General features: G+C 41.3%; 1 long non-coding RNA gene across 1 annotated transcript in view; it reads right to left on the bottom strand.

Annotated features, from left to right (window-relative positions):
* Positions 1–11,639, bottom strand: part of LOC121819007 (uncharacterized) — a 63,160-nt gene extending 51,521 nt beyond the window's left edge. Inside the window, exon 1 of the long non-coding RNA XR_009600122.1 lies at positions 11,264–11,639. This is a non-coding gene — a long non-coding RNA (uncharacterized LOC121819007). The remainder of the gene's footprint in view (positions 1–11,263) is intronic.
* Positions 11,640–12,035: the final 396 nt, after the last annotated feature.

Raw genomic sequence — 12,035 nt, 5'->3', positions numbered from 1 at the left:
CAGTCAGAATGTCTGCGATCCAAAATTCTGCAAGCAATAAATGCTGGAGAGGGTGTGGAGAAAAGGGAACCCTCTTACACTGTTGGTGGGAATGCAAACTAGTACAGCCACTATGGAGAACAGTGTGGAGATTCCTTAAAAAATTGCAAATAGAACTACCGTATGACCCAGCAATCCCACTTCTGGGCATACACACCGAGGAAACCAGAATTGAAAGAGACACATGTACCCCAATGTTCATCGCAGCACTGTTTATAATAGCCAGGACATGGAAACAACCTAGATGTCCATCAGCAGATGAATGGATAAGAAAGCTGTGGTACATATACACAATGGAGTATTACTCAGCCGTTAAAAAGAATTCATTTGAATCAGTTCTGATGAGATGGATGAAACTGGAGCCGATTATACAGAGTGAAGTAAGCCAGAAAGAAAAACACCAATACAGTATACTAACACATATATATGGAATTTAGAAAGATGGCAACGACGACCCTGTATGCAAGACAGGAAAAAAGACACAGCTGTGTATAATGGAATTTTGGACTCAGAGGGAGAGAGAGAGGGTGGGATGATTTGGGAGAATGGCATTCTAACATGTATACTATCATGTAAGAATTGAATCGCCAGTCTATGTCTGACGCAGGATACAGCATGCTTGGGGCTGGTGCATGGGGATGACCCACAGAGATGTTATGGGGAGGGAGGTGGGAGGGGGGGTTCATGTTTGGGAACACATGTAAGAATTAAAGATTTTAAAATTAAAAAAATAAATAAATAAATAAAAATAAATAAACTGTTGTGTTGGACACTCTTCAGAGTCTGTTGGACTGCAAGAAGATCAAACCAGTCAATCCTAAAGGAAATCAGTCCTGAATATTCATTGGAAGGACTGATGCTGAAGCTGAAGCTCCAATACTTTGGCCGCCTGATACAAAGAACTGCCTCATTGGAAAAGACCGTGATGCTGGGAAAGATTGAGGACAGGAGGAGAAGGAGATGATAGAAAATGAGATGGTTGGATGGCATCACTGACTCGATGGACATGAGTCTGAGTGAACTCCGGGTGTTGGTGATGGACAGGGAGGCCTGGCATGTGCAGTCCATGGAGTCAAAAAGAGTTGGACACGACTGAGTGACTGAACTGAACTGAATGCGGTCCTGGTAACATTCTGAGACAGATGCTGACAAATTTCTGAACACCCCCAGCAAGGTAAAATTGTTGGCCTCTCCTTCATGTTACTGTCACAGTGATGGTTCTCATGCTCATGTTTGCTGTGTTCCTGTCTTCCTTCATCCTCTGCCTGACTCTGCGCTGCCATCCAGAAGGACTTTAGCAGCACATAGACAGACAGACTTTCTCCACCTCAGCACACTCCACTGGGAATCTTAGATTTCACCAGCTGGGGAGATGACACTTATGTCAAACAATTCACGGAGCTTCTGGTTAGAGATGAGTCCCCAGCCCTAAATGTGACTCAGTTTTTCTCACTGACTTTTACTGAGATGTGTTTGTTTATTAGTGAAAGTTTATACATACTGTTACAGATTGCCAAACAAGTACAGTGTCAACACAGTGGCATAGCGTCGAAGAAATTCCTAAGTATACAAAGAATTCATACACAGAAAGCAGGGTGCAGCTAAATGGAAGAGTTTTGGAGTCCTGAGTGCATACAGCGCTCTTCACATTGTCTGGAACCATTCAGGCCAGATCTTTCTTATTAACAAATGTGTCTGCTTTGAAGACTAGCAGGAGAAGTGGCAGGGCTTCATTGTGGCTCAAATGGTGAAGAATTCACCTGCAATGCAGAAGACCCAGGTTTAATCGCTGGGTCAGGAAGTTCCCCTGGAGAAGGGAATGGCAACTCACTCCAGTATTCTTTTCTGGAGAATTCCATGGACAGAGGAGACCGGTGGGCTATTGTCCTTGGGGTCTCAAAGAGTCAGACATGACTGAAAGACTAACAAGGGGAAATGGCATCTGATCTAACCATGCACACGGTAGTGAAGCTTCTCGGGCATGTATTGATCTGATCTATGCAAAAAAGAAGAAAATAAATTAATCGTAATAAGTTAAGGAGTCTTTTTTTTTTTTTTTTTTTTTTGGCCACTCTATGCAGCTTGTGAGATCTTAGTTGCCTGACCAGGGATTGAAACTGTGTCCTCAACAGTTAAAGGGCAGAGCCCTAATCACTGGACTAATAGGTAATACCCAAAGGGTTTGTGATTCTTGACTTTTGCTGGTGCTGTTTAATTGCTAAGTCATGTCCAGCTCTTTCATGGCTGCATGGACTATAGCTACCAGGCTCTTCGGTCCATGGGATTTCCCAGGCGGGAATACTGGAGTGGGTTGACATTTCCTTCTCTAAGCGATCTTCCCTACTCAGGGTTAGAACACCCATCTCCTATGTTGACAAGTGGATTCTTTACTACTGAGCCACCAGGGAAACCCTCTGCTACAATGAACAAAAATCTTTTCTGGTTTTGTAGGTGGCTCAACTGCATGTGTCCATAAAAGGAAAAAAAGAAAGAAAGAAAGAAAATGGAGCGGCAGAGGATGAGATGATTAGATAGCATCACCAACTCAATGGACATGAGTTTGAGCAAACTCTGGGAGATAGTAAAGGACAGGAAAGTCTGGAGAGTGGCAGTCTATGGGGTCATAAAGAGTCAGACATGACTTAGCGATCGAGCAATAGCAATCAATCAGTTCAGTTCAGTCGCTCAGTCGTGTCTGACTCTTTGCAATACAACAATAAAAATCTAATTAAATGAATGAATGTGTATTCATACTTAAACATCCTTACGGTAATTAAAAAAAGCACCTTAATATTTTAAAAATCACCATATATAATGTGTCATTTAATGCTCACAACACTATGAGATTACCCATCATTCTCACCATCATTATTATCATCTTAGGCCATAGAAACCATGTACCACTCTCTTCACAGGGTTCACAGCAACTTCTAATGGATGTGCTTCCAGCATCTCTACTGACACGTGAGGAAACCGAGGTTCAGAGAGGTTAAGCAAATTGCCCAAGGTCACAGAACTTCAGAGTTGATGCTTTAACCAGTGCTGTCTTATTGCATAAACTATGTTGTTAAGCACACTGGGAAGGAAAAGCTGAGTCTCGGGGGTAATTATTAGTAAAGGACTTGCCTAACGTCAAGACCTGTGGGAGGACCCAACGTCCATTCTTGGGATCCCAGTTCCAAGTGTCTCCAATACATCACAGCAACACTTAACAATCAGTTCAGCCTCTCAGTTGTGTCTGACTCTGCGACCCCATGGACTGCCACATGCCAGCCTTCTCTGTCCATCACCAACTCCCGGAGCTTGCTCAAACTCATGTCTATCGAGTCAGTGATGCCATCCAACCATCTCATCCTCTGTTGTCCCCTTCTCCTCCCACCTGCAATCTTTCCCAGCAGCAGGGTCTTTTCAATGAGTCAGTTCTTTGCATCAGGTGGCCAAGGTATTGGAGCTTCAGCTTCAGCATAAGTCCTTCCAATGAATATTCAGGACTGACACAATGGAAATCTGTAAGTATTAAGTGCCCAGTGGAATAGCTTTCTTATACTGACATCAACCCCAGCCATGTGAAGTTCCAGTTAACATTGATCCAAAAAGGCAAAAGAAAGATTCATATGGTCTTTCTAATTGTAGATTCAGGCTAGATGGTTGATTATATCATGGTTCTCTTTGATACAATGGAAGTGGGCTCTGGATCAGTTTCTCTGGTAGAGCACATGTCTTTCAGGCTCCTTTGTGCTAAATTAAATGAGTCTGATCATCATCTTCCAGAAGAGAGTGCAGGTGAGGCTTCTGCAGCTGGGGTGGCGGGAATCACTCATCGATTCTGTTGTCATGCTCATCAAGCAGTTGGTAAAACCAGGGCAGGATGTGAGATCAATCTGACTATTTATAGATGAGGTAGTGCCTTTGTCATGGTGATCAGACCCGCTGCATGAGGAGGCAACATCTGCTGACGACTTCTACAAATAAAAAAGCGTGTCCTAACAGCACAGTAAAGGACATTTTATTTTTCATTCCAAAACATTGTATAAAAGGGAACTTTTCTTCCTCCTGCCCCTTTGTCTTTATAACTCCCCTTCTCTTTCTATGTCTCACCGTGTCTCTGTCTCTTCCCTATGTCTTTCTTTCATCATTCTTCATTCTTACTAAACAAGAATTTAAGTCTCATTATGTGTTGTGCAGAGTGCAGAGGACTGTGGAGAATTTAGAGATGATGGTCCATGAACTCCGTTTCAATACATTTCCAATATCTCTGGAGAATGGAGAGCACTCATAGCTCAAAATCAAGTGCCTATTTTCCAACTGTGTTCACCATTGATGCATTTTTTTCTATGATCTTGTAGCAGTCACTTTCTGTTTCTATACCTCAGCCTCTTCTCCTGTGAAATAAAGCAACAATTCCTATAGCACAGATATTTGGGGGTAGCTTCCATAAAAATGAATGAGCTTAATGGTGCTGATGAAAAGCCTGATTGGACAACCTTGAACAAAATAGACTTCCTAGGTCTCAATAGGTATAAAGTGAGCATACCGGTAGCCTGCATGTTGAAAATTCATGTAGTGATCAAATGAGATTTGATATATGAAATGCTTAACACCTGCAGGATCTGGCTTAAGAAGCACCTAGCTCAGTAAGAGCTCAGTAGAATTTGTTTCATAACACAAGATAAGGGAATGTACTTTATAAATGATAAAATGCTATAAAAAGGCTACCTACCTGCCTCCCTCCCTTCTTTCTTCCCTCTACCATGTTCTTTCTCTCAGTTCAGAGTCTTATGTCATAGTTAATCTTGGAGAAGTCAATGGCACCCCACTCCAGTACTCTTGCCTGCAAAATCCATGGATGGAAGAGCCTGGTAGGCTGCAGTCCATGGGGTCGCTAAGAGTCAGACACAACTGAGGGACTTCACTTTCACTTTTCACTTTCATGCATTGGAGAAGGAAATGGCAACCCACTCCAGTGTTCTTGCCTGGAGAATCCCAGGGACAGGGCAGCCTGGTGGGCTGCTGTCTATGTGGTCGCACAGAGTCGGACACAACTGAAGCAACTTAGCAGCAATCTCCTGAAAGGGAGGGATTCTGCTTCCACCTAAGATAGAGTGCCCCAGAGAATGTAAGTCAGATAGTGCAGGAAAACCAATCGTACTAAATCACCAGTCTTCTTGAGCCCATCAGAGAGCGGAACCATGTAGCCTGAATTCTAACTAGGGCCAATCCTTCCCAAGGGGCTATTAAATTCTCTCACTGTAATAGAACACAAGAGATTTAAGGGGCTCTCATATAGGCTTGGAGAAGGCAATGGCAACCCACTCCAGTACTCTTGCCTGGAAATTCCCATGGATGGAGGAGCCTGGTGGGCTACAGTCCATGGGGTCGCTAAGAGTCAGACACGACTGAGCGACTTCACTTTCACTTTTCACTTTCATGCATTGGAGAAGGAAATGCCAACCCACTCCAGTGTTCTTGCCTGGAGAATCCCAGGGATGGGGGAGCCTGGTGGGCTGCCGTCTATGGGGTCGCACAGAGTTGGACATGACTGAAGCAATTTAGCAGCAGCAGCAGCAGCATATAGGCTAGTGGAAAGAAAACTACTGGAACTTTAATAAATTTAAAGGTCATTTGTGATTTGATGTCTAAGTTCAGAACACCATGGGCTCTTGACACAAGGAGAATTTGCACTGATGGTCAGCTTTCTTGCCATGACTTCCACTAGCTGTTCACTGGAAAGGCTAGAGACAGCATGAACCAGGGGGAGCCCCTCATCTACGTGGACATGCAGGTGTTGACAGCTATGAGGTCCACTCACAAAACACCACTCACTTTTCCTTGACCCAAATGCCTTCCAAAGTCCCCAACCACTTTGGCATCAGGGATCTATTTCATGGACTGTAGCCTGCCAGGCTCCTCTACCCACGGATTTCTCCAGGCAAGAACACTGAAGTGGGTGGTCATTCCCTTCTCCAGGGGATCTTCTTGACTCAGTGATGGAACCTGCATCCCCCAGATCACAGACAGACTCTTTACCATCTGAGTCACCAGGGAAGCCCCTTTTCCTATCTTGATGAAATACAAAAAATTATCTACATAAACTATATCTTGTGATATTTTTCCTCTCATCTAGATAAGGCATTGTCTTAATCTGTTCAGGTTGCTACAAAACAGTAGTGTAGGTGGGGTAACTCAAACAACTTTAATATATTTCTCACAGTTCTGAAGGATGGGAAGTCCAAGGTCAGGGTGCTAACTGATTTAGTTTCTAATGTGGGCTTCTTCCTGGATTATAGATGGCTGCCTTCTCCCTGTATCCTCACAAAGTGAAGAGAATGAACTCTGGTCTCTCTTTTTCTTCCTATAGGGACCCTAATCCCATCATGAAGGTCCTGCACCATGACCACATATGAACTTCATTACCTCCCAAGTAAGTGTTTGTAAAGCACTTAAATGATAGTTTGACCATAGGGAATGCATTATATAAGTGCTTGATAAAACCTACCTTCCTACCTACCTACTTACACACATATATTCCATAAGATAAATCTGATTATCCATCAGAAGACAAATCAGCAGGAACATAGTCTATGTCCCTGTTTTAAGGCACAGATGTACCCACATTTTCTCAAATTGCAGAGGCAGCTTCAGTTCACTGCATCATGGCATTTCATCAGCAAGATCTAAATGCATTATATGGAGTTGCCTATGAATAAAAGTAGCTCTATTCCTGATAAGAAAATTGTCTTCCCTCTCACCTTCTGATAAGAACTGTTCTAGCCCACAGAATTCAGTTTGAGAGCTTCAAGAATGTAAAAAAAAAAAAAAAAGTTGGAGAAGAAAACTTCAGGAACTCGGCTTGTCATGACATGAATAATGCAAGGGGTAAAGGAGTCTTCACACATTCCATATCGGCAGCCTTGGCATGGCAGCCCTGCCATTTGTCTATAAATAACTGACAGGTCCAGAGTCTAAGGGATTATTTTTAATGTTGCAAGTGATAAAAGCAAGGCTCTGAAGGATTCAGAGGAGAGAAATAACCCTGTCAGAGGAAAGAGCTTGCAAGTGATAAAAGAGTGAATAATTTAAGACTTTCTAGGGTTGAATGTGATCATCAGAGGTTTATTATGTTTCCCTAGGCCTTTGCTTTGAAATCCGCAGTGCCTCCAGGAGTGTAGTCCTTGTTCTGTTTGACCTGAACTACATTGTCATCATGGGGCCATTGGCTCCCTCCCCATCACCAGATCAGCAATGCTATAAAAGTAGGGTCTGGCAGCAGGTGATACACCTGTGAAAGACTTTCCTTTCATTCTTTGCCTTCATAGCCAAAGAATAATATACATTAAGAGAATGTACAAGTATTTCAAAAGTTCTATTCACTCTTAACTTTCCAGAAAGTCTCACTTCTATTCCTCCTTGCGTCCTCTTTATTTTGAGGCATATCACCTTCGAAGCTGTCACATTTAGGTTATTGAAGTAGGTTTATTACTTGGCCTATCTGCTCTCGAGTTCACACCCAACCCATTCAGGCTGACCCCCACTAAACCAGATGAAGCTCTCCACCAGGTCCCATTGATTCCCTGTCCACAAGGCTCTGGCTGCTGCCGCTGCCCACAGAAAGCAACCCCATTGACTTCTAAGCCCTCCACTGCCACGTATGTGCTGTTGACTCTTAAATCTTGACTTCTTTGTAAAAAGTCCAAACCCACATGTCAAATTGCATATGATAAACATAACCATTTTGGTTGTCCACAAGCTTCTCCAACTCAAAATTTCCAAAACTAGATTCCTTATACCCACTTCCTTCCCAGGGGGGAAAAAAGCCTCCTTCTGTGTCTTTCTTTATAATCAAGTAGTCACTCAACCAAAAACACACTGAAACCCAGTCTCAAATATCACCTTCTTTTACTCACCAAATCCTAGCCCACCAAAGCTTTGTCAATTTTACTTCTTAAATATCTTTCAACTCTGTCCACTCTTCACAATCTCAGGTACTTATCCTCGCCTGGCACACCTTCCGTAAAAACTTCCTCACTTATCTTACCAGCTTTGGTCTCCTCCTGTTAGAAGATCCTCCACTCTGTCCTTACTCTGACAACTGCAGGAGGCAAACTTGAATGAGTCATCCTCATCTTGATTTCCACTATTGAAACTATAACTTCCAGCAATTTAATTTTAGCTAAGGTGGCACCACTTTTGATATGACAGTGTAAGCTTTTAAGATCAACATACGTGTACAAAAATACACCAGACAACTTTTAGAAATCTCGAATAGAGATCAGAAGCAGAAAGATTTTTGAGAATGGTCTCATTTTCTTGGTTCTTCTTATGTCAGACAATATTTAATTGCATTTTGAGCACTGTGAACGATTTGTCAATGAGATTGCGGAAAGGTATACAAAGTCTCTGTTGGTCTTCAATATGCTTTGATATTGATCTGTCAGTTGTTGAGCATTTTAAATCAGAGCATGGATTTTGAAAAGCAGTGTCCCATTGTGTTCAGTAATCTATGAATGTCATCCAATGGCCACTACTGATTCGAATGAACCTTTAGCCTCTCATGAAGAGATTTAAATCAAATCTCACTATGAGAGTAAAAAACATTGTTTTCTAACTGGATAACTAAATGCATAGTCATATCAGTTACTAAGATACATCCTATTGATTTTAAAACATTTTGTCCTTAATCATTTTTCTTAAATTTATTGCTATATTATGATTGGTGGTACCTTAAAGTCAAGAATGATGTTACATGTAAAAGTGTTGCATCAAACACCTGGTATTTAACAGATGTTTGCTTATTTAAAGTTTCATAAGTAAACATTAACATTTAGGAAAGGAGAAATAAAATTCCATTCTATACTAGTCTATCAAAAATATATAGTTCACCAGAAGAGGCTATCCTAAATGTTCTGTCAAATCAGTTCTACTGAGTCTTATTCTGTGATAACTTATGGTCCTTTTTCCAAGCAAGAACTTTGTAGCAACAGAGTTTGGCATAGTCCACGTCCCTCTGAGAAATCTGTTGGCCTGAATCTTCAGGATTATTCACCATAATCTTATTATCCCCTTAGTCCTGAGACAGATGGCAGCTTAAAATGTTATTAAAGATAGTTAAAAACTGGGGTTTTATTTTTCAAATAACGAGGTAGAACACAAAGGAGATTGAGGTTGACCTACTCAGTGGTGGTGAAATAAAGACCCCTTTTTCTTTTATAAATTAACCTATGTCAATGGTAATACTCATCAGATTTTCTAATCCATATGGAGTAATCCACCAAATACACAAAAATTTGATATTTTATTCAAAAGAAAAGAGATAATGTTTTTATTAACAGATTTTGTTAGACATACAATAGCTCACAGACACAGTTCTCCTACCCATATTGGATGCCAAGTAGCACTTCCCAATCAAGAAACAACCAGGGCTCTTCAGAGAAATGGCAGTTTCCAGGTCTGGGCCAGAAAAAGTAAAAGACGAGCTTGAGAAATCTTGGTATGTCAGGTATAAAAGGAAGTTCTCAAAAATTAATGTAGTCATAACAAGATGACTGCATAGTCAGCTCAGTGGAGCTCCCACTGGCCACTTTTAGGATATAAGAGAATAAAATTGAGAGAGACTGAAGATTGAGAGAGACCAAAATTTTTAGTAATAGCTGGGGGAAATCAGCTCACAAAACCCTAACTTCCAACTTTGCTAACTCTAAGCATTTGGGGATCTAAGCCGGCAGTATTGGTGGGTATGACTCTGCCTGCCCAATTCTGGATGGAGAAAAATCAGAGCCATAGGGAAAGAATTTAAACGTTCCCCATCACTAGAAGGCTAAGACGAGCATGTCAGCCTGAATCCTGACCCCCACTGCCATGGGCTTTCTACCGTCTACAAACTGCTGCAAAATAGCGATGGAAGAGTAAAGTTGTCAAAATTAAACCCCTCTTTGACACCTGGTTTCAACAAGTAAGATGATTTCATCAAACTCCCCATTTGTAAATAGTTATAATAACAGTAATGACTGAATAGATTTTTTTGGAGAAATATTAAGAAAATGGATCAGAATGGGTGAATTTAATTCAGATGACCTTTATATCTAACTGTCGTTAAGACTCTCTTAGAAGAAATGGAGTAGCCCTCATAGTCAACAAAAGGGTCCAAAATGCAGTACTTAGGTACAGTCTCAAAAATGACAGAATGATCTCTGTCCATTTCCAAGGAAACCATTCAATACCACAGTAATCCAAGTCTGTGCCCCAACCACTAATCCCAAAGAAGATGAAGTTGAATTGTTCAATGATGACCTACAGGACCTTCTAGAACTAACACCAAAAAAAGATTTGCTTTTCATCATAGAGGACTGGGATGCAAAAGTAGGACGTCAAGAAATATCTGGAGTAACAGGCAAGTTTGGCCTTGGAGTACAAAATGAAGCAGGGCAAAGATTAACAGAGTTTTGCCAAGAAAACGCCCTAGTCATAATGAACACCCTCTTCCAACAACACAATAGACAATTCTACACATGGACATCACCGGATGGTCAATACCAAAATCAGATTGATTATATTCTTTGAAGCCAAAGATGAAGAAGCTCTATACAGTTAGCAAAAACAAGACCAGGAGTTGACTGTGGCTCGTATCATGAACTCCTTATTGTCAAATTCAAATTTAGACTGAACAAAGTAGGGAAAACCACTAGACCATTCAAGTATGACCAAAATTAAATCCTTTACAAGTACGCAGTGGAAGTAACAAATAGATTCAAGGAATTAGATCTGATAGACAGAGTTCCTCTGTCATGGACAGAGGTCTGTGACATTGTACAGCAGGCACTGATAAAAACCATCCCCAAGAAAGAGAAATGTAAAAAGGCAAAAATGATTGTCTAAGAAGGCCTTACAAATAGCTGAGAAAGAAGAGACATGAAAAGCAAAGGAGAAAAGGAAAGATATATCCATCTGAATGCAGAGTCCAAAGAATAGCAAGGAGAGATAAGAAAGCCTTCCTAAGCAATCAATGTAAAGAAATAGAGGAAAAAAATGGTTGGGAAAGACTTGAGATCTCTTCAAGAAAATTAGAGATACCAAGGGACTATTTCATGCAAAGATGGGCTCGATAAAGGACAGAAATGGTATGGACCTAACAGAAGCAGAAGATATTAAGAAGAGGTGGCAAGAATACACAGAACTATACAAAAAAGATCTTCACGACCAAAATAACCATGATGGTGTGGTCACTCACCTAGAGCCAGACATCCTGGAATGTGAAGTCAAGTGGGCCTTAGGAAGTATCACTAGAAACAAAGCTAGTGGAGGTGATGGAATTCCAGTTGAGCTATTTCAAATCCTGGAAGATGATGCTGTGAAAGTGCTGCACTCAATATGCCAGCAAATTTGGAAAACTCAGCAGTGACCACAGGACTGGAAAAAGTCAGTTTTCAACCCAACCCCAAACAAAAGCAATGCCAAAGAATGTTCAAACTACTGCACAATTGCACTCATCTCATGCCAGCAAAGTAAGGCTCAAAATTCTCCAGGCAAGACTTCAACAGTATGTGAACTGAGAACTTCCTGATATTCAAGCTGGTTTTAGAAAAGGCAGAGGAACCAGAGATCAAATTGCCAACATCTGCTGGATCATCAAAAAAGCAAAAGAGTTCCAGAAAAACATCTACTTCTGCATTATTGATTATGCCAAATCCTTTGACTGTGTGAATCATAACAAACTGTGGAAAATTCTTAAAGAGATAGGAATACCAGACCACCACTTGAGAAATCTATATGCAGGTCAGGAAGCAACAGTTAGAACTGGACATGGAACAACAGACTTGTTCCAAATAGGAAAAGGAGTACGTTAAGGCTGAATATTGTCACCCTGCTTATTTAACTTATACACAGAGCACATCATGCGATTTGCCAGGCTGGATGAAGCACAAGCTGGAATCAGGGTTGCCGGGAGAAATATCAATAACCTCAGAAATGCAGATGACACCACCCTTATGGCAAAAAGTGAA

This window comes from Ovis aries, chromosome 3, assembly GCF_016772045.2.
Source record: "Ovis aries strain OAR_USU_Benz2616 breed Rambouillet chromosome 3, ARS-UI_Ramb_v3.0, whole genome shotgun sequence".
Taxonomy (NCBI): Eukaryota; Metazoa; Chordata; class Mammalia; order Artiodactyla; family Bovidae; genus Ovis; species Ovis aries.
This window is presented reverse-complemented; position numbering and strand designations above follow the sequence as displayed.